The sequence below is a fragment of the Theropithecus gelada genome, chromosome 3 (genome assembly GCF_003255815.1).
Source record: "Theropithecus gelada isolate Dixy chromosome 3, Tgel_1.0, whole genome shotgun sequence".
Lineage (NCBI taxonomy): Eukaryota > Metazoa > Chordata > Mammalia > Primates > Cercopithecidae > Theropithecus > Theropithecus gelada.
Genome location: NC_037670.1, coordinates 1,743,666 through 1,766,659, shown reverse-complemented (window position 1 = coordinate 1,766,659; position 22,994 = coordinate 1,743,666). Strand labels below are relative to the sequence as shown.

The following is a 22,994-nucleotide window of genomic DNA, read 5'->3' as shown; positions in this document are numbered from 1 at the left end:
TTCCTTCACTGTCTCCTGCTCATCCTCCACCTTTGCCTTCACCTCCCAGCACTCCTCCCATGCAGCCTGACCCCTGAGAACCATTCCCCATTGACATCAGGCCCCTCCACACCCGGCCTCTGCTCATGGTACCACCTCCAGGACCATGCCGCTTTCTCTCTTTTACACATATCTCCTCAGTCAACCTGTCCCTGACTGCCTTTTTCCATCTTTTCCGCACAAAAATCAATTGTTCCCTCTTCTGTAACCTCAAAGTGCTTGGTTAAAAACACATCAGTTTGCACACACACCACTGTATTGTGTGGTTAGTTTACCTCACCAGACTACTTAAGTTCCTTTAAAGCAAAAATTAAAACCCATTCATCATTTAATATGCAGCAGGTACATGAACAGATAAAATACAAAGCAAGGAATTTTTTTTTTTTTTTTTTTAGACTTGCTCTGTCACCTAGGCTGGAGTGCAGTGGCAGGATCTCGGCTCGCTGCAAGTTCCGCCTCCTGGTTTCACGCCATTCTCCTGCCTCAGCCTCCCAAGTAGCTGGGACTATAGGCGCCCACCACCGCATCCGGTTAATTTTTTGTATTTTTAGTAGAGACAGGGTTTCACCATGTTAGCCAGGATGATCTCGATCTCCTGACCTTGTGATTAGCCCGCCTCAGCCTCCCAAAGTGCTGGATTTACAGGCATGAGCCACCACACCCGGCCTAAGCAAGGAATTTATAGACGAACAGGCAACTAGTGAAACCTTTCTTAAATCTCCTTAAAATACCTACAAAGTCATCTGAAATAAAGCAAACAGTCAACAAATAAACATCAAAAATGAAACAAGGAACTATGAATAAACAGAAAGAAAGTAATCTGGGAGCGAAGAAAAAAACTTTGCAATTTCAATCACTGCCTCAACAAGATATTCTGCAATCAACAAAATTATTACAAAATTCACAGCAGAGAGGAAAAACAGTTTTTCCAAGTCTTTGGAAAGAAAGAGTCCTATAGATATTAACTGTTAGAACACTAACAGTAATCAATGACACAAAATAGAAAAGCCCAGATTTTAAAAAGTCAACTCTGTATTCAAACTTATGTTTCAAAAGCAACATCACAAAGCGGTGACCAAAGATTAATTTACAGCACTGCATTCCCTCACTCACACTCCTACACTTACCCTGCTTCATCTGCAGTCAGCTCCCACTCACACTGTAATGACTCAAATCGATTTGCAACCAAGACTTCTATCCCTATCTCAGACTTGATCATTTAAAGGCTAAGGGACAACTCTATGTGGATGTTCACCGGCATGTCACATTCAACAAACACTGAATGGAACCTACCTTCCCTAGTAAATCTCTTCTACTCTTCCCTTTCCTCCATTGGTCAATGAACCACTTTCTCTCTGATTCTCAAGCTCAAAACCAGGGAACTTTTATGTAGTTTCTCCCTTAACCTCTCCATCAGTAACTGGTAAAGTCCTGTCAATTCTTCCTCTTTCATCTCCCTTTACTTGATTTCCCTCCATTTTTTTCCCTGCTGATAATTAGGAAAAAAAAAAAAAAAAAAAAGATCAGTTTAATCCTCACCCTCTTCCTTTCTCATATGAACTCTATAGCCTCCTAAATGGTCTGAGTTCTGACTTCCTTCAATTAGTTCAATCACTAACTTGTCTTGTCTCAGGAATTATCTTTCTTTTTTTTTTTTTAAGATGGAGTCTCACTCTATTGCCCAGGTTGCAGTACAGTGGCACAATCTCAGCTCACTACAACATCCACCTCCCAGGTTCAAGCAATTCTCCTGCTTCAGCCTCTCAAGTAGCTGGGATTACAGGCATGTGTCACCACGCCCGGCTAATTTTTGTATTTTTTAGTAGTGACAGGGCTTCACCATGTTGGCCAGTCTGGTCTCAAATTCCCAACCTCAGGTGATCCACCCGCCTCGGCCTCCCAAAACATCAGGATTACAGGTGTGAGCCACCGCTCCCAGCCAGGAACCATCTTTCAAAAATGCAAATATACTTATGATGTTCCCTTGCTTAAAACTCTTCCACAACTTTCTACTTTTTCCAAAAAAAATTAAAAATCCTCATCATAATGTTAGTACAAGGCCCTTCCTGACCCAGCCCTTGTCTGCTCCCCAGCCTGTTTCACCACCCACCACCCCCACACTCCCCACACACTCACTCAGTGCCACTGTCATCCAACTGAAGCATCCCTTCCTTGTTTGAGCCTCCACATGCACTGCAGCTTTTGCATGTCTCTCTGCCTGATGACTCTCACTCATCCTTCAACATTCCACCACTTTAATGCCATCTCTCCTGCACAGCTTTCCTGACAGCTCTCTACCACATACAACACAGGTGTACTTCCTAGTGCCCTCGTACATACCGTATCATATCATGTCTCACACTACATGGTTACTTTGTTTTTCCAGTAGACTGTGAGCTCCCTGAAACTAGAGACTTCTGAATGAATTAATGAATTTTAGATTGCCAATAAGGTAATTATGGCTGTAATTAGATTCTATAAGTGTAATTAGTTGTGAGTTCTTGGGACGTATTGACTATATCTTATCTTTTTCAGTTTCTCCATAGTATATAACAACATACTACAAGCATATTAAGCACTCAATAAATGTGCATTGACTGATCCTGCTAAAACTTTCTCAATAAAACCCCAGATAGCTAATGCTTTCCTAGGATTAGAACATTAGTTTTTCCTTCTGGTTCCAGTGTTATAATAAGGTTTGACTACATTTTAAAAAAACTAAAAATACAAAGTTCACCTGTTTTTTCCCTTTGACCCTTGCTCTTCTAATCCACTCTCTTTATTAATCAGCTATTTCATCTGCCTCTATCATCACTTCACACTCTCGTTGATGAATGAATCAAAATCTTTTTTGCAATCCCTTACACTTGCTGCAACAAATCATAAGGTTAAAGGAACATTTCAGTTCTAGAATTTTACACATAAGGAAACTGAGGCCCAAAAGGGATAAATAACTTCCTTAATATATTGCTACATGGCAAATTATTCGCCAAGCTGGAACCCAGGTCTGACTGTATACCATGGTACGTCCCAGTCATTATTAGGCTTGGCATGAACAAACAGCCAGGTATGCAACAATTATGGTGCAAATGAAGTAAAGTTAAGACCACGTGCTATTATTTATAAGGTTTTTATTAGCATATAGATTTTAAAAATATACCCAGCTTTTTAACTGTATTTTCTCCAGAATTATCCCATCATGACCATCTCAGATCTAATTAGAATGACAGAAGAAAACTGTAAATCCATGTAGCCATTATGCTTTACTTACAAAAATGAGCAGGATGCATATTTGCACACTTTCTGAAAGTCTCTGAAGATTTCATCTGGGAGAGATTAAGAATGGAGAGCTAGATTTGGTCTCAAGAAGTAACAGATATATAAGAGGCTAGAAACTAGCCTGGCAAATAGCTGTACCTTTCCTGTACATTACACCAGTTTAGTTTTGCTTTAGCCTAGTCACTCTCCTATGAAAGGAGGTTTCCCACGTTTGTTGTGGGAAATTATGCCTCTAACCCAAAATTAGTTGGAGCTGGAATTTTGTGATGTTCTCTATGAAAAGCTGGGCATCAAATCTTTGATCAGAAACCACTATTATGGCCAGGAGCAGTGACTCTTGCCTATAATCCCAGCACTCTGGGAGGCTGAAGCGGGTGGATCACTTGAGGTCAGGACTTCGAGACCAGCCTGGCCAACATGGTGAAACCCTGTCTCTACTAAAAATACAAAAAAAAAAAAAAAATTAGCCAGGCATGGCGGCACACGCCTGAAGTCCCAGCTACTCAAGAGGCTGAGGCAGAGGCTGCTGTGAGCTGAGATTGTGCTACTGCACTCCAGCCTAGGCGACAGAGCCAGACTCTGTCTCAAAAAAAAAAAAAAAGAAAGAAAGAAAAAAGAAACCACTATAACATCAATTTTGGGTTTTTTTTGAGACAGAGTCTCGCTCTGTCACCCAGGCTGGAGTGCAGTGGCACGATCTCTGCTCACTGCAAGCTCCGCATCCTGGGTTCATGCCGTTCTCCTGCCTCAGCCTCCCGAGTAGCTGGGACTACAGGTGCCTGCCACCACGCCTGGCTAATTTTTTTGTATTTTAAGTAGAGATGGGGTTTCACCTGTGTTAGCCAGGATCATCTCAATCTCCTGACCTCGTGGTCCGCCTGCCTCAGCCTCCCACAGTGCTGGGATTACAGGCGTAAGCCACTGTGCCCAGCCCTATAGTAACAATTTCTGGCCGGGTGCGGTGGCTCACACCTGTAATCCCAGCACTCTGGGAGGCCGAGGCGGGCGGATCACGAGGTCAGGAGATCAAGACCATCCTGGCTAACACAGTGAACCCTGTCTCCACTAAAAATACAAAAAATTAGCTAGGCCTGGTGGCGAGCACCTGTAGTCCCAGCTACTTGGGAGGCTGAGGCAGGAGAATGGCATTAACCCAGGAGGCAGAGCTTGCGGTGAGCCAAGATCGCCTCCAGCCTGGGCGACAGAGCGAGATTCCAATTCAAAAAAAAAAAAATTTCTATGGGCAAAATTGAATTTTCATTGTCTTCTTATACCTTTCCAATAATTATAAAAACATATCAGTACTGTTATTTAATTTTTACAGGGTAGAAAATCTTACTCATACATTTCAATTAAATGTTACATACATTAAATGAGCATATAAATGAGTATGATTTATGATCTGCCTTCAAAGAACTAGCAACTTAGCAAGGAGAGAAGACAAGAAACTAACCATATATGCCATGATAAAATAATAAAAAGATCATACAAAAGGCATGAACAAAGACATATGCGCATTTCAAGGAAGGATCACATCCATGGGCTCAGAAGAGGCTACATGAAGAAAATGATATCAGAATGAATCCTAAGGGGGACCGGGCGCAGTGGCTCACCCCTATAATCCCAACACTTTGGGAGGCCAAGGCGGGAAAATCACTTGAGGTCAGGAGTTTGAGACCAGCCTGACCCACATGGTGACACCTTGTCTCTAGTAAAATACAAAAATTATCTGGGCATGGTGGCGGGTGCCTGTAATTCCAGCTACTCAGGAGGCTGAGGCAGGAGAATCACTTGAACCTGGGAAGCGGAGGTTGCAGTGAGCCAAGATCGCACCACTGCACTCCAGCCTGGGCGACAGAGCAAGACTCTGTCTCAATAAAAAAAAAAAAAGAAAAGAAAAGAAAAAGAGCAAACAAGACCAAAACCATCAGAAGGAAGAAAAGAATAAAGACTACAGTGAAATAAATAAAACAGAAAATAGAATAGAGAAAATCAACAAAACCAAAAACTGGCTCTTTAAAAAGATCAGAAAAATTAACAATCTTTTAGCTAGACTGACCAAGAACAAAAGAGAGAAGACTCAAATTATGAAAATCAGTAATGAAAAGGAGACATAACTACCAACCCTACAAAAATAAAAGTGATCATAAACAATTGTAATCCAACAAATTAACCTAGATAAAATGGACAAATTTCTAAAAGATACAAACTACTAATAGTAACTCAAGAAAATATTAAAAATCTGAATAAATCTATAACAACTAAAGCAAATGAAAGAGTAATTTAAAATTTTCCACAAAGAAAAACCAGGACAAGATTGCTTCACTGGTAAATTCTATCAAACGTTAAAAAAAAAGAAAAAATTGATACTAATTCTTTTTAAAAATATGTATTAGGAGGCCGGGCGTGGTGGCTCATGCCTGTAATCCCAGCACTTTGGGAGGCCAAGGCGGGTGGATCACGAGGTCAGGAGATTGAGACCATCCTGGTTAACATGGTGAAACTCCGTCTCTACTAAAAACACAAAAGTTTAGCTGGGCGTGGTGGCAAGCACCTGTAGTCCCAGCTACTTGGGAGGCTGAGGCAGAAGAATCAGGTGAACCCAGGAGGCTTAGCTTGCAATGAACTGAGATCGTGCCACCACACTCCAGCCTGGGCAACAGAGCAAGACTCCATCTCAAAAAAAAAAAAAAATATATATATATATATATATATATATATATATTAGGGTCAGGTATGGTGGTGCACGCCTGTAATCCCAGCACTTTGGGAGGGTAGGCTGAGATGGGCAGATCACGAGGTCAAGAGACGGAGACCATCCTGGCCAACATTGTGAAACCCTGTCTCTACTAAAAACACAAAAATTAGCTGGGCTTGGCGGCACATGCCTGTAGTTCCATCTACTTGGGAGGCTGAGGCAGGAGAATGGCTTGAACCCGGGAGGCGGAGGTTGCAGTGAGCCGAGATTGTGCCACTGCACTCCAACCTGGTGACAGAGTGAGATTCCATCTCAAAAAATATATATATATTTAATATAATATAGATTAATATATTAAATATATATTTAAAACATATATTAATATGTATTTATATATTTAATGCACATATCTTATAAATTGTTTATTATAATATATAATATACATATAAAAAATCTATAAAATATATATTTAAAAAGCCAACAAAAATATACATATAAATATATAATACATATTTAAAAACATGTTAAATGTACATTATGTATTTATATCTTTTTTTGGTCAGTGGTTTTTTTTTTTTTTTTAGGCAGGGTCTCACACTGTCGCCCAGGCTGGAGTACAGTGGCAGGATCTCGCCTCCCCTCCCAGGTTCAAGAGATCCTCTTGCCTCAGCCTCCCAAGTAGCTGGTACTACAGGTGTATGCCGCCACACCATGCTAATTTTCATGCTTTTTTGTAGAGACAGGCTTTCATCATGTTACCCAGGCTGGTCATGAACTCCTGGGCTCAAGCAATCTGCCTGCCTTGGCCTCCAAAAGTGCTGGAATTACAGGCATGAGCCACTGCACGGGCAACACCAATTCTTAACGACACTTCCGAACTCATTATATACGGCCAATTTTAATTGGATTTTGAAACCAAAAATATTACAAAAATAAATTGCAGCTCGCTATTTATAAATAAATGTAATTTATATTTATACTTATAAATACTTAAAAATTACAAAAAAATGTGTAAATATGGGGTAATAGTAAATATTACTCTAAAAATGAGATAAAGGACAATATTATATATGATTCTGTTTTTATGATGTGTTCAAAATAGATATTTCTATTCTATATAATATAAACCTATAAAGACATAAAATGGATTAGTGGTTGCCTAGGGATGGAGAGGATGAAGAGTAGGAGAGGATAACGGCTAAGGAGTGCATGGTATGGTTTTTTCGTGGGTAGTGAAAATGTTCTAAAATTGATTGTGGTAATGATGTACAACTATATAAATATACTAAAAGTAAATGAATTTTATACTTTAAATGGTTTAACATGTGGCATGTGAATTATATCTCAATAAAGCTGTTACAAAACAAAACGCAGGCTGGGAGCTACATGCTCCTTCTAAGGTGACTGTCTACTAAAACATAAAGTTTAAATATGATCTATAACTCCTAACATAATATCCAAAATGTCCAAGATACAATCAAAAGTCATTCATCATAGCAAGAACCAGGAAAACCACAATTTGAATGAGAAAATACAGTTAACAGATGCCAACAACAGGATGAATCAGATGTTGGAATGATCTGACAGAGATTTTAAAGTAGCCATTATTCTTTAACAAGCCATTACATACACTCTTTAAACAAATGACAAAATAGAAAATCTCACCAAAGAAGTAGAATAGACAAAAAAGAACCCAATAAAAATTATAGCACTGAAAAACAACCAAAATAATAACTCGGTGGGTTAGCTCAACAGCAGAATGAATATAACACAGGTAAGAACCAATAAACTTGAAACAAGAATTACCCAATCTAAACAACAGACAAAAAAATAAGACTGGAAAAAAATTAAAAGAAAACAGTGTCTCACGTGCTGTGAGACAGTAGCAAAAGATCTAACATTCAGTCACAGAATGAAAGGAGACAGAGAGTAGTACTGAAAAATTATTCTATGAAGTGACTGAAAACTTCTCAAATGTGATAAAAAGATGAATCTGCAGCTCAAGAAAATAAGAGAACTTCAAACAGGAAAACCCAAAGAAATTCGTGCAGACACATCATAATTTAACTTCTGAAAACTAAAGACAAAGAAAAAACCTCTAAAGCAGTTGGGGAGAGAGGATGTTACCTATAAGAAAATGAATTCTAATGACAGGGTTTCTCATCCGAAAAAAGTTTCTCAACATTTCTCAAATGTTAAAAGCAAAGAACTGTCAACCACAAATCCTATAAAAAGAAACAGCTGACAAAATCTTAAGAAAAAACAAAGAACAAAGAACACAAAAGATTCCATGGTTTATATCTAAGCCCTGAGAAATCAGAAAATAGAAAATACGCTGAGGACGGGCGCAGTGGCTCATGCCTCAGCACTTTGGGAGGCCTAGGTGGGGGAATCACTTAAGGTCAGGCATTGGAGACCAGCCTGGCCAACATGGTGAAACCCCGTCCCTACTAAAAACACAAATATTAGCTGGGCATGGTGGCGGGAGCCTGTAATGCCAGCTACTTGGGAGGCTGAGGCAGGAGAATCTCTTGAACCCGGGAAATGGAGGTTGCAGTGAGCTGAGATTGTATCACTGCACTCCAGCCTGGGCCACAGAGCAAGACTCAATCTCAAAAAAAAAAAAAAAAGAAAAGAAAAGAAAAGAAAATACACTGATACCAGTAGAAGAGCAATCACAGGTGTTTCCTGTAACAGTGCTTAAATACATGGGAATTATTTATTTCTTCCTACCTATCACCAATCCCAGTGAGATTCATTTAGGTATAGGGCTTGCTTAAGGCATATTCCTTACTTCCTTAATTTTCTTAGTTAAAAAGAAATTGTTATGCCACGGTTCAAGATCTTTTATCAAATTGACAGTTTTTGTTCTAGTTAAAAATTTAAAAAGCTCATGAGCCTAAAATCAGAGCTATTTGTTTTAAAAAGATACAAGATCAATATACCTTAATCATATGAAATAAAGTATATTTTAAATAGTATCTTCTAAAGACAAAGCCTGAATGAACCTCTGTATAACTGTCACAGCTTAACCACCTTAAAAGCTAAGACATTACAGAGCAAATAATACTTATCTTAATCCACTCCAATTTATAAAAATTGTTTTGGGGTTTTTTTGTTTGTTTCTTTTTGAGACAGAGTCTTGCTCTGCCGCCAGGCTGGAGTGCAGTGGCGCAATCTCGGCTCACTGCGACCTCCGCCTCCTGGGTTCAAGGGATTCTCCTGCCTCAGCCTCCCAAGTAGCTGGGACTACAGGCACCCACCACCATGCCCAGCTAATTATTATATTTTTAGTAGAGACCAGGTTTCACCACGTTGACCAGGATGGTCTCCATCTCTTGACCTCATGATCCCCCCGCCTTGGCCTCCCAAAGTGCTAAGATTACAGGCGTAAGCTACTGCGCCTGGCAAGATTGCATGTTTTTAAAACAGGAATGACTACGCGTATTTGACCAGTGACCTGTTAAGCAGCAAAGAAACAACTGGTCAGTTTGCAAAATCATGAGTTCAAGGTCTGTTTTATATCACTTATCAACTGATTTATTCAACCAACTTTTATCAGGTTTCTAAAATATATCAAGTACTGTGCAAGGCAGTGATGAAAAGACAAATAAGGCATGGTTTCAGACTTCAAGGAATTAGTTATAAAAATGGACCCAGCAGAAATAAAATGTGGTAAGTCCTTTAATAGGTAAATGTACACAAAAAACTGTCAACGAAGGCGGTATTTAGCCTGTTGTGTGTGTGTGTGAGAGAGAGAGAAAGAAAGGCAGACAGATAGACAGGGTCTCACTCTGTCACTCAGGCTGGAGAGCAATGGCATGATCATAGCTCATTGCAGCCTCAAACTCCTGGGCTCAAGCAATCCTCCTGCCTCAGCCTTCTACATGGCTGGGACTACAGGCATGTGCCATCACACCTGGCTAATTTTTTCATATTTTGTAGAGACGGAGATCTTGCTATGTTGGCCAGGCTGGTCTGAAACTCCTGGTCACAAGCAATCCTCCCACCTCAATCTCTCCAAACTCTGGGATTACAGGTGTGAGCCACCACACTCAGCTATCCTGATATTTAAAGGATGAGTTACTACTATTGTTCTTCAGGGTTCTATCACTCCCTCTTTGGGCTCTCAGCCCAGTTCTCAGTCCTAGCTACCTATCTCATGGGAAGCATCTTTAAAGTAACAAGGTCTGGCCCTGCACCAGACCAAACGATACAGAATCCCTGTGGATGCCTCGATCCCCCATCCACATTCTTTAAAAGCTCCCCAGGTGGTTTTTAAGTAGTGCCTATGTTGAAAATCACTGAACCAAGCAATCTCACCTACTTCTGATGACTTCACTTTCAATTCTAGCACAGACCCTCCATATACATCTCCATCTTCAGGGTCAACTGTTCTCTCAGGCTATTTCCTGGGCATCAAGATGTTATGATTGGCTTTCTCCTTTTCCCTGAAAATTTGTTTCTTTTCCTGCATTTCCTACCTGGATGAACAGAACCACCATTGCCCAGACACACAAGCCTGAACTCAGTAAGTCATCCTTGACCCTTCCTTCTCCCTCTCTCTCACCTGTACACCTAACCAGTTCTCCTTACTCCACAAATTCACCCCCAAATCTAACCTCTTGGCCTCACTGGCCTCATCATCTTTCACCTACATTCCTATAATGACTGCCTTAATTAGTCTTTGTACACCTAGTCTTGCCCCTCTCTAACCTGTTCTCTACAATGCTACCAGAGATCAGAGTAATTTTTCTGAAAATACACCTGGGGCCAGGCGCAGTGACTCACACCCATAATCCCAACACTTTGCGAAGTCAAGGCAGAGGGTTACCTGAAGCCAGGAGTTCAAGACCAGCCTGGGAAACATAGCAAGACTCCCATCTCTAGAAAAATAAATAAATACAATCAAAATATACCTGGTCACAATACTCATTCACGTTACCTGCCAGAGTAGGGGATGCAGACATGAATTAAAACCCACCCTGATTTCAAAGCCCTACCATTAGAGTAGAGAAAGACATATAAACAAGTAAATGACAGTAGAGATGAAGAGAGATGGATTGCAGGCAGATGTGGGAAGGCTTTACTGCAGAGGTAACCAGAAACCTGTATAATCTACAGGTGCCTAAGTGGGAAAATGCATTCTATGGAGAAAGAGAAACATAAAGCCATTTAGGCATGTTCAGCTAATGGAGGTGATTTTATATGGCTGAGGCAAAAGGTAACACATGCAGCAAGACACAAAGCCTGAGATGGGAACAAGCCAGACTTTGTAAGATCTGCCCAGGATGAAATCCTTCAAAGGTTCCTCGCTGTCATCAAGATTATGTGTTAGGACACACAAGGTCATTCATGAGCGGCTCCTATATACCTTCCCAGCCTCATCGCTCATCGTGCCCATTCTCCAGCCTTTCCAAATTACCAGTTCTTTCCAAAAACACCAGGTTATCGCATGTTTTTTTTGTTTGTTTGTTTGTTTGTTTTGAGATGGAGTCTCACTCTTGCCCAGGCTGGAGTCAGCTCTCTGTAACCTCTGCCTCCCAGGTTCAAGCCATTCTCCTGTTTCAGCCTCCTGAGTAGCTGGGATTACAGGCACCTGCCACCACGCCTGGGTAATTTTTGTATTTTTAGTAGAGATGGGGTTTCACCATGTTGCCCAGGTCTTGATGGTCTTGATCCATCTGCCTCAGCCTCCCAAAATGGTGGGATTACAGGCGTGAGCCACTGCACCCAGCCTATGACACACTTTTCTATATGTTACCCTCTCTTCCAAAATGCCCATCTCCCCTTACCTTTCCTTGTCTAGATTCAGCTCTTCTGAAAACTTAGTTTACTGAGCGCTATGTGCCTGGCAATTTGCTAGAAACTGGAGATACAATGAGATATGACGCAACCCTTTTCCTTAAAGAGTTCACTCTCAAGTCAGGGAGAAAAATAAGAAAACAGAACATTATAAATAGTAAAAATGGGTTGGGCACAGTGGCTCACCCTTGTAATCACATCACTTTGGGAGGCTGAGGCGGGCAGATTGCTTGAGGTCAGGAGTTTAAGACTGGTCTGTCTAACATGGTGAAATCCCGTCTCTACTAAAAATACAAAAATTGGCCGGGCGCGGTGGCTCAAGCCTGTAATCCCAGCACTTTGGGAGGCCGAGACGGGCGGATCACGAGGTCAGGAGATCGAGACCATCCTGGCGAACACGGTGAAACCCCGTCTCTACTAAAAAATACAAAAAACTAGCCGGGCGAGGTGGTGGGCGCCTGTGGTCCCAGCTACTCGGGAGGCTGAGGCAGGAGAATGGCGTAAGCCCGGGAGGCGGAGCTTGCAGTGAGCCGAGATCGCGCCACTGCACTCCAGCCTGGGCGACAGAGCGAGACTCCGTCTCAAAAAAAAAAAAAAAAAAAAAAAAAAAATACAAAAATTAGCTGGGTGTGGTGGCGGGCGCCTGTAATCCCAGCTACTCGGAAGGCTGAAGTACAAGAATTGCTCAAACCCAGGAGGCAGAGATTGCAGTGAACTGAGATGGCACCACTGCACTCCAGCCAGGGCACCAGACCAAGACTGTGTCTCAAAAAAAAAAAAAAAGTAAAAATGGTATAAGTGGTAAAAATGGAGATGGAAGTATATACAGAGTGCTGTGGGAACACAAAGAAAAGTCACCTAACCCAAACTGAGGAGAAAGGGTAGTCAGAAAAAGTCCTAGATGCCTGTCGACAGAAACATGTCCTCACTCCAGGGTGATGCTCCCAGAGCACCCTGTAGTCATCTCTGTCAAAGTCTTGATTGTACTATAGTGAATGGTCTGTTTCTTTACCGCTTTTTTCTCTGGATCACAAAGGGTCCAGGAAGGAGATGCGCCCATGCTGCAGAAGGCCTGGAAGGACTGGCTCAACATACTAAGGGTTTGGGAGCTGATGAGAATTTTTAAAGAAAACAAGCAGCATGATCAGATTGATGTCTCAGAAATGGACCAATTCCAGCAGCAATGTGGAGGATGAAGTAGAACTACAGGACGCAGAGGTTCAGAAAAAGCATAACCAAGGTCTGAACCAGTCTTCTGGCAATGAAGAGAGAGGAAAAAAAAGATCTTATGAAGAGAGGGAAAAAAAAGATCTGAGGTAGCAACAATAGGATCTATGCTAGACTTAATGTGAGGAGAAAAGAAGATGATTTTAAGGTTTCTAGAGTAAAGATCTTAAAATAGGAATGTTTGTATATGTGCTTGAAGGGGGCTATGGGTGGAAAGAAAGGGAAGGAAAAGGTAACCACATTTGAAATAAACAAGCATCCACATACAGCTATGCAGAAGGCAGATGAAAATTAGAACCTGAGGTTCCAGAGAAATGGGGACCAAATAGACGTCTTCAAAAACCATAAATATACAGGTGCTATTTGAAGCCACGAAAGGACATGTAATCACACAAGGAAATTAGAGAAAAAAACAAAAATGCAACCCTAAGGAATGCCACGTTAATCTGAGAAGAATAAAAAAAGAAAAGGGAAGCATCAAGAAAAGCTTTGTTTTGGTCTGAATGATGGAAACCTGAGGATGTATACCGTCCAACAGAAAAAATAATAATATGGGAAGAGATTAGCTTTAGAAAGGAAGACCCCTCTTCCTCTGAGATCAAAGGAAAGGATATTAGAAATCAGGGACAGACAGGCACAGACAAAAATGACAGCTCCTTAAGAGTTCAGGGCCGATGCCCACCAATTTCTTCTGTGGAGTTAAGTGGCAAAATAAGCAATGAAGCAAAGGCAAGAGCAGGACAAAGAGTCAGAGAAGAACGGTGGAGATCTATAAACAGCCATTTAGATTTTAGGACATAAGCGGAATCTAGAGAGTAAGTCAAAGGATCTCCAGGATCCAGAAGTGTGCAGAAACAGCACCCAGCAGCTTAGTTACATGATTTTCGCCAGCCTGCCCTGGGAGCCCAGGAGCAGAAAAAGCTGACTGATTGTCCAGGCTTGAGAGCATCAGAGCAAAGGTGGCAAGAATAGTACAGGGCCAATGACAATGCTTTTATCATTTTAAAAAGTCAAACGTATTTTACTCTTTTTTAAAAATCGACTCGCTACTTCCTCCGAGAGCGAGTGCTTGGAGAGGCGGAGGGAGAGGGGTGGATAATTCCTCTCCCACTCTTAGAGGACTTGTCAGAAGTTTCATTCTCAAGCATATTTGGTCTGTACAGCAGCTGATTCCAGGAAATCCAAATCCTGATTCCTTCTGGTTCTTAAAAGATGAAAATTCATTGAAGCTCCCTGGACTATCCAGCTAATAGATAACCACGAGAAACACTGCTTATATACTACGCCATTTTAGCTGGGAGGTAGGGGCTCTTTCTTTCCTAAAAAGAAAAGTTCCCTAAACACTGCAGATGGGGATGGAGAGGGGATGGGGAGTAATTATACTGCAAAGCTCGCTGACTAGCAGCCTAAGAATCCTTTACAAAGGCAATTAACATAAAACAATACATGGTACAGATAGTAGAATTGTTTCTTCTTAATGAATGCAGTAAGTAAGTGACCATTTAATCGCTTTACTGGAGTTCACCAATTTCTCCTGCCATCTCCCATACCATTCTTCAAGCAGAGTCAAATCCCTGTGGACAATGGACTTCTTGCTACCATCATCTGGAAAGTACAAAAGGCCTGGAAGGAGGAAGAGGCTAACATGCGTGACCACCCACCATATGCCAGGCCTAGTGTGTGCTAGACTCTGGGAAAGGGAGTTTACATGTTATGGGGTGCAGCTTATGTAAGGACGAATGAAGATATTACACTATGGACCTGAGCCGGGCGCAGTGGCTCACGCCTGTAATCCCAAAACTTTGGAGGGCGAGGCAGAAGGATCGCTTGAGGTCTGGAGTTCGAGGCCAGCCTGGGCAACATAGCGAGACTCTCTTAAAAAAAAAAAAAAAAACGATGGATCTGGCATTCCAGAGAGTGGGAAAGTGTCTGGAGGTTTAAGTGTAAGGGAAGGAAAAGGAGATCGCGATGGTGGGTGGTCAAAGTGAGGGGAGAAGAGGTGAGTTGGGAAAGGAAGGTACTTAGGAGCAAAAGGGCAAGACCCAGGGACACCTGGAGCGGGGCAGGGGACTGCCATGCAGACAGGACAACGTACAAAGGGTAGGATGATGGGGCGATGAGCTCGAGAAGCGCAGCCGGGGTAGAGGTGGGGGCAAATGTCCGATCCCGGCGAGACGAGGGTCTCATCCCTGGGGACTGCGGGGCTAGGACGTGGTCCCAGGGCTGCGAGAAGGGAGAGAAGGGGCAGAGGGGAGAGGCCCCCGCGGCCGGGAAGAAGCCGAGCCCGGGAAACGCCGGCGATGGGGGAAGGGGCGTGGGAGCAGGGGCCGGACGGGCCAGACTCGGGGCTCCGCGCTCGGAGGCGGGGCTGGACAACCGGGAGGCAGCGGGCAGGAGGCGACAAGGGGCCAACGGATGCCAGGACGGGGCTCGGGGCCGGGAGTGAGGAGACGAGAGGGGAGCGGAGCCGCAGCGAGCGCCGCGTCCCCCTTACCTGGGATGAGTGAGGAGCCGCCGCGCCGCCTGGACGGCATCCTGGCCTCAGCCGCTAGTCCCACCGCTTTCGGTGGGGGGCCACTCGGGAGCCCGCCCTCACCGCCAGGCGCCAGCAGCTGCCAGCCCGGACCGGCCCCGCAGAAGAGCGCCGTTCCGACCCGCACCCGAGGCCGCCTCAGCAGCGACTCCCGCGGTCGCCGCCTCAGCGCGGACCTCCAGGGTCCGGGGCGGTGGCGGGATCACACAACTGCTGCGATTGGGTGAGCGGGCGATGTGTCGGCTGCTCTGATTCGTGGGTTCCGGCCGGCTGCCCACTGAGGGAGGTGGAGCTGGGGATGGAGCTGGGTCCGGCAGGCGCCGAGGGGCGGGGGTCTGACGTCGCAGCCGGCCCGCGCCCCCACAGCCCTGCCCGTGCGCGCTCCCAAGGGGTCTTCCCGGCAGCAGCCGGCCTGGCGGGGTGGTTGCCCTAGCAACGGCGCGCGTGGCTTGGCTGCAGGGGAGCCGCGGGCAGGTGGCGGTCTCACCGCCCCCACCCCCCAGGTGGGTAGCCCAGAGGCCTTCATCAGTGAAACCCTAGGACAGGACAATAAAATGAGTTTTTCCTGATAATTCCCCTCCTCTGCCTCAGAGCCCACCGTTGCCAGCTGCTGGCAGAGGAGCTGTCATCTCCTGGGGGAGATAACGCGCAAATGCAGATAACGAACGCAAACACTATTTCATCCGCACCGAGAGTGTAGACGTGCAATAGTCCCTCCCAACCACAGAGGTGGGAGGCTGACGCCCTAAAAGAAAGAAAGAAAAACTAGGAAGGGAGAAAAAGGCAAAGAGGCAAAAGAAAGGTGGGGAAAGGGCAGACATTTCACAAAATGATCCATTCATTTTACAGTTTCTTCCTGGAGACACGTCTACACCAGGTTCTGTCAAAGCAATTATTTCTACTGTGTTGACATGGATTAGAGAAGGCATGAGTGCAGAATCTAACAACTGTATTCAAAATTGCGGTCTACTAGGCCAGGTGCGGTGGCTCATGCCTCTAATTACAGCATTTTGGGAAGCCAAGTCTAGTGAATCACCTGAAGTCAGGAGTTCGAGACCAGCCTGGCCAACATAGTAAAATCCCGTCTCTGCTAAAAATACAAAAATTAACTGGGCATGGTGGTGGACGCCTGTCGTCCCAGCTACTCGGGAGGCTGCAGCAGGAGAATTGCTTGAACCCAAGAAGGTAACTACCTTCTTTTGCACATAGTATAATATTTTCAAAGTTCATCCATGTCGTAGCATGTATCAGCACTTCATTCCTTGTTATGGCCAAATAATATTCCATTGTACGGACATCACCTTTTTTTTTTTTGAGAAGAATCTCATTCTGTCTCCCAGGCTGGAGTGGAGTTATGTGATCTTGGCTCACTGCAGCTTCCACCTCCCGGGCTCAAGTGATTCTCGTGCCTCAGCCTCCAAAGTAGCTGGAATTACAGGCATGTGCCACCATGCTTGGCTAATTTTTGTATTTTTAGTAGAGATGGAGTTTCATCAAGTTGCCCAGGCTGATCTTCAACTCCTGGCCTCAAGTGATCTGCCTGCCTTGGCCTTCCAAAGTGCTGGGATTACAGGCATGGCCACCATTCCTGGCTGGACATCACCTTTTATTTATCCATTAATCCATTGATAGACATCTGTTTCTACTTTTATGGCTATTATTCATGATGCTGCTATGAACATTTGTGTAGAAGTTTTTGTGTGGACCTCATTTGATCTTTACAGCAACTGTCTAAGGTACATATATCTCCTTCTACAGATAACCAACTGACTGGGTGTGGTGGCTCACTCCTGTAATCCCAGCACTTTGGGAAGCCCAGGCAGAAGGATCCTGTGAGCCCAGGAGTTCTAGGCTGCAGTGAGACGTGATGGCACCACTGCAGTCCAGCCTGGGTGACAGAGTGAGACCTTGCCTCTCACCCAAAACAAACAAAAAATATATATATATGTATGTATACACCCACACACCCACACACACAGATAAGAAAACTGACTATAAGACAGTAGACAGCAATTTTGTTGTTTGTTTGTTTTTGTTTTGAGATGGAGTTTCTCTCTTGTTGCCCAGACTGGAGTGCAATGGTATGATCTTGGCTCACTGCAACCTCCACCTCCCGGGTTCAAGTGATTCTTCAGCCTCAGTCTCCCCAGTAGCTGGGATCACAGGCGCCTGCCACCATGCCCAGATAATTTTTTTTTTTTTTTTTGTAGTTTTAGTAGAGACAGGGTTTTGCCATGTTGGCCAGGCTAGTCTCGAACTCCTGACTTCAGATGATCCGCCTGCCTGCGCCTTCCAACGTGTTGGGATTACACGTGTGAGCCACCGCGCCCAGCCTTTGTTTTGTTTTTAGAGACAGGGTCTCGCTATGTTGCCCAAGCTAGTCTCGAACTCCTGACCTCAGGCGATCCTCTAACCAGTTAAGCAAGGGCCAAGTTCCATTCTGCTTTCTACATTTCAGACCTCTTCAGGAAAAGGACTCACCATGACCTCAGTAATACAGAAGCCACCGCCGGTGCACAGCCCCTGCCAGGCTCTCTCCACAAAGTGGAGATGGAGATCTGAGATGACCTCCCACACTGCCCAGAAAATCCTTCCCCCACCTATAAGACCTGGAAGAAGAATTGAGTAACCACATGGGGAGCTGACACTGGTCCTCCTACCACGTATTAAACTGTGAGAACGAATTCTAGATGTGGGAATTCAGTAATAACAAAGGACACAATCCTTTCAGTGAAACCTGTCACATGGCAGGATGTCTCACTGAGCAGGACAGCTTCAGGTGACCCAGGAACTACACTGTCTGTAGCTGACAGGGTCCAGCCTTTGAGGCAGAAGTAAGAAGCAGCTTGATCTGAAGCAAAGCTCAGGGTTATTGAGAACAAGATGAACTTTTCCTGCTTTCTAAATCTGCCCCAACACATATAGTACATCTGCTAGTAGGAAAAGAGACTCCAAAACATACTCAAGTGAAAAGAACAAAGTTCAAAACAGTGTGTATAATATACCCATTTGTATATATTTAAAATACACACACACACACACACACACACACTTCTTATTTTCAGAGGCAATATCAAGAAAGATGCACACATTAAGTTGGTAACAGTTTTGTCTCTGAGAGGGAAACTGAAGGACTTGGGCACAGGAGTAGGAAAAAGACTAATTCTTAGCTATGTACTCTTTGGCACCTTAAAAAATTATGTGCTGGCCGGGCGCGGTGGCTCACACCTGTAATCCCAGCACTTTGGGAGGCCGAGGCGGGCAGATCACGAGGTCAGGAGATCGAGACCATCCTGGCGAACATGGTGAAACTCCGTCTGTACTAAAAATACAAAAAAATTAGCCGGACGTGGTGGCGGGCGCCTGTAGTCCCAGCTTCTAGGGAGGCTGAGGCAGGAGAATGGCGTGAACCAGAGGCAGCAGAGCTTGCAGTGAGCAGAGATCATGCCACTGCACTCCAGTCTGGCTGACAGAGTGAGACTCCGTCTCAAAAAAAAAAAAAAAAAAAAAAAAATTATGTGCTATGGGCTTGGATTATCTTTTTTTTTTTTTTTTCTTATTTTAATAGGCAGGGCCTCATTCTATCACCCAGACTGGAGTACAGTGGCATAGTCATAGCTCACTGCAGCCTCAAACGCCTGGGCTCAAGCGATCCTCCCACCTCAGCCTCCTGAGTAGCTAAGACTACAGCTGCACGCCACCCACTCCCTGCTTTTTTTTTTTTTTTTTTTTTTGAGACAGAGTCTCGGTCTGTTGCCCAGGCTGGTGTGCAATGGCATGATATCAGCTCATTGCAACCTCTGCCTCCCGGGTTCAAGCAATTCTCCTGCATCAGCGTCTCGAGTAACTGGGATTACAGGCACCCGCCACCATGCCCAGCTAATGTTTGTGTTTTTAGTAGAGACAGGGTTTCACTATGTTGGCCACGCTGGTCTTAAACTCCTGGCCTCATGTGATCTGCCCACCTTGGCCTCCCAAAGTGCTGATTTCAGGTGTGAGCCACCGTGCCCAGTCTTTTATTCTTTTTTTTTTTTTAGAGATGCGATCTTGCTATGTTGCCCAAACCGGTCTTGAACTCCTGGGCTCAAGCAGTCCTCCAACCTTGGCCTCCCAAAGTGCTGGGATTATAGGCATAAGCCATCATGCCTGGCCTGGATTACCTATTTACAAGGAATGAATACATAACTTTTTTTAAAAGGAAAACTCGTTCCTGAAAAACTTTCCAAGCCTGTATGCATATCTGGTTCACATCACATTTCTATTTCTCTGTGTAATTTAATGAGCCTCATAGATTCTGAACATTCTTTCTGTGTTTCTAATTTCCCTCCTGGGCCTCACCTCTCCAGGTGATCAGCCCAGAATTAGATAATCTCACCAGAGAGCATTGGCCAGGCGCGATGGCTCACACCTGTAATTGCCAGCACTTTGGGAGTCCAAGGAGGGTGGATCACTTGAGGTCAGTAGTTCGAGACCAGCCTGGTCAACATGGTAAAACCCAATCTCTACTAAAAATACAAAAATTAGCCAGGTGTGGTGGTGCACACCTGTAATCCCAGCAACTCGGGAGGCTGAGGCAGAAGAATCGTTTGAACCCAGGATGTGGAGGCTACAGTGAGCCAAGACTGCACAACTGCACTCCAGCCTGAGCGACAGAGCAAGACTCTGTCTCAAAAAAATAAAAAATAAAAGATAACCTCACCTGAGAGTATAGATGGCTTTGCCCTCTCTTTAGGCAATTCAAAGGGCTCACAGCCTGTTTCTTCCAAACAGCCTACGCAACCCTGGCACGGCTCAGAAGCAGAGGAAATGGACCAGTGCTTGCTGCCATCCCAGTGAGAGCTGCGAGTTTCTCTCCTCTAGGCCAGGCTTTGCACCGCGTCTGCCTTGGGAATTCACCGCTAGAGAATAGCTGGCCAAGGAGGAGTGAGGACTCCTTACTACAGCAACCTCACCTCCTGGAGGGAAAGTCTATGCAACATACCTAGGAATGTGCAGGCTTTGAGAACTGAAAAGGCAGCATTGCCCTCCAGCGCTTTTGCTTTGGGGATTGTTGGCATTGCTTTGCTCTTAAGAAGGACATGGTCCCTGCGCAGTGGCTCACGCCTGTAATCCCAGCACTTTGGGAGGCCGAAGCTGGCAGATCGTGAGGTCAGGAGATCAAGACTATCCTGGCCAACATGGTGAAACCTCCTCTCTAAAACTACAGCAATTAGCCGGGCATGGTGCCGCCCTGCTGTAGTCCCAGCTACTCAGGAGGCTGAGGCAGTCGAATTGCTTGAACCCTGGAGGCAGAGGCTGCAGTGAACCGAGATCATGCCATTGCACACTCCAGCCTAGGTGACAAAGCAAGACTCCGTCTCAAAAAAAAAAAAAGGACACAAATGCAGCAAAGCTCTCTTTGTGACATTTTCATTCTGGGGTCTGGCATGGAGGGAAGATGGTGGCAGAGGTGGGAAATGGCAGAGATGGGGAGTCCCTCAGAAATGAAAAATTTGAGGCCAGACACAGTGGCTCACACCAGTAATCCCAGAATTTCGGGAGGTGAGGCGATCAGATCACTTGAGGTCAGAAGTTCGAGACCAGCCTGGTCAACATAATGAAACCTCGTCTCTACTAAATATACAAAAATTAGCTGAGTGTGGTCATGGGCGCCTGTAATCCCATCTACTCAGGAGGCTGAGGCAGGAGAATCACTTGAGCCCAGGAGGTGGAGGTTGCAGTGAGCTGAGATCCTGCCACTGCACTCCAGCCTGGGCGACAGAGCAAGATTCCATCTCAAAAAAAAAAAATAAATAAAAAAAATAAGAAGAAGAAGAAGAAGGAGATGAATGTGTCTGTCACAACTAGCAGCAACTGGCCTGGCACTGGATGGATGGATGGATGGATGGATGGATGGATGGATGGATGGATGGATGGATTGATGGATGGACAGGTAATGAATGGCTAGATGAACAGCAAACGCTGCAATTGTCAAAGAAGGCCAGCAGGGCACCGGAGCCGGGACCCAGGGAGAACAGGAGGACACTTGGGTCACTCAGGGTCCTGCCAGGAAAGGACAGGGAAACTCCAGGTGAGGACTCCAGGGCCAAAGATCTTTGACGAAGAACTGAGAGTTAAACTTTCACTCGACCTAAAGTGACCTAAAAGCCCTGGCTAATTTGGGACAAGATGAAACACTTACCTGCACACAGCATCAGAGAGCCAACGACCTGCGGGAGGCACTTCGCAGTTCTCTTGAAGCTTCCAGGATACAAGGATTTAAGGCAGAAAGAAAAGGGTGATACAATTTAAAGAAAAAGAAAGAAGTGAGCAGGACTCCTGACTTTCTCCACCCCTAGATCCTGGAAAACTGGGCAGGTCAGGTCCCTCAGCCACATCATCATTTGAAAATGAAAATTCAGCCCAGCCTATGAGCAGGCATTTTCCAAGTGGCTACAGAATTCCTGCACCTTCCAAAAATACCTCTTCATGCAACTTCTTCCAGGGAGCGAGGGCCACATGCCCAGGCTGGAGCCGACCAACTGAGCTTCCTGAACCCGGGAACTGTCACCACGTGCTCTGCAGACCCCAGATTCAGGAAATGCCCACTGCTCCATGGGGAAACGCAGCCAGACAGCTGTGCTGTGTTCCAGGCTGAAAGCAAAGCATCCTCTAGTTTTACTTATGACCAAGGAGACTGTAAGCTTTCCAGGAATGTTTTCCAAACCTCACCATGCATCTAAACTACCTGCATAGCTCAGTCGACACAAGCCTCTCAGCAGTTTTAGGAAAGAGAAGATCTGGAAGGAACTCCTCACAACCCCTACAGTGAGACGGGGTGGGCCAGTGATTAACAGGCAGCATTAGGGTGTCTTCAGAGAGACTGGTTGGTGGTATGCTGTTTCTTGAACTGGGTGCAATTAGCTGGTTTACTTACTTTGTGAAATTTCATCAAGCTGCATATACATGTGGACTTTTCTGTATTTTTTTAAATTTTATTTTATTTTTCTTTAATTGAGACAGGGGTCTCACTGTATTGCCCAGGCTGGTCTTGAACTTCTTGGGCTCAAGTGATCCTCCCGCCTTAGACTCCCAAAGTGCTGGGATTATAGGAGTGAGCCACCATGCCTGGTCTTTTCTGTATGTTTGTTACACTTCATTAAAAAATAATAATAATAATAGATCTATGCGAGGTGGTTCACACCTGTAATCCTAGCACTGTGGGAGGCCAAGGTAGAGGATCGCTTGAGGCCAGGAGTTCCAGCCTGGGCAACGTAGAAAGACCCTGTCTCCACTTAAAAAAGAAACAAAGGTCAGGCACAGTGGCTCACACCTTTAATCCTAGCACTTTGGAAGGCTGAGATGGGTGGATCACAAGGTCAGGATATCCAGACCATTCTGGCTAACATGGTGAAACCCCGTCTCTACAAAAAA

General features: G+C 44.7%; 1 protein-coding gene across 3 annotated transcripts in view; it reads right to left on the bottom strand.

The window, feature by feature from the left end:
- The window catches only part of TPST1 (tyrosylprotein sulfotransferase 1), a 155,541-nt gene extending 139,604 nt beyond the window's left edge, over positions 1 to 15,937 (bottom strand). For 2 of the 3 annotated variants that reach the window (XM_025378574.1, XM_025378572.1), the window contains exon 1: positions 15,543 to 15,937. The gene's annotated coding sequence lies outside the window, so the exon portion shown is untranslated. The remainder of the gene's footprint in view (positions 1 to 15,542) is intronic. The other variant, XM_025378573.1, reaches the window with a different exon arrangement.
- Positions 15,938 to 22,994: the final 7,057 nt, after the last annotated feature.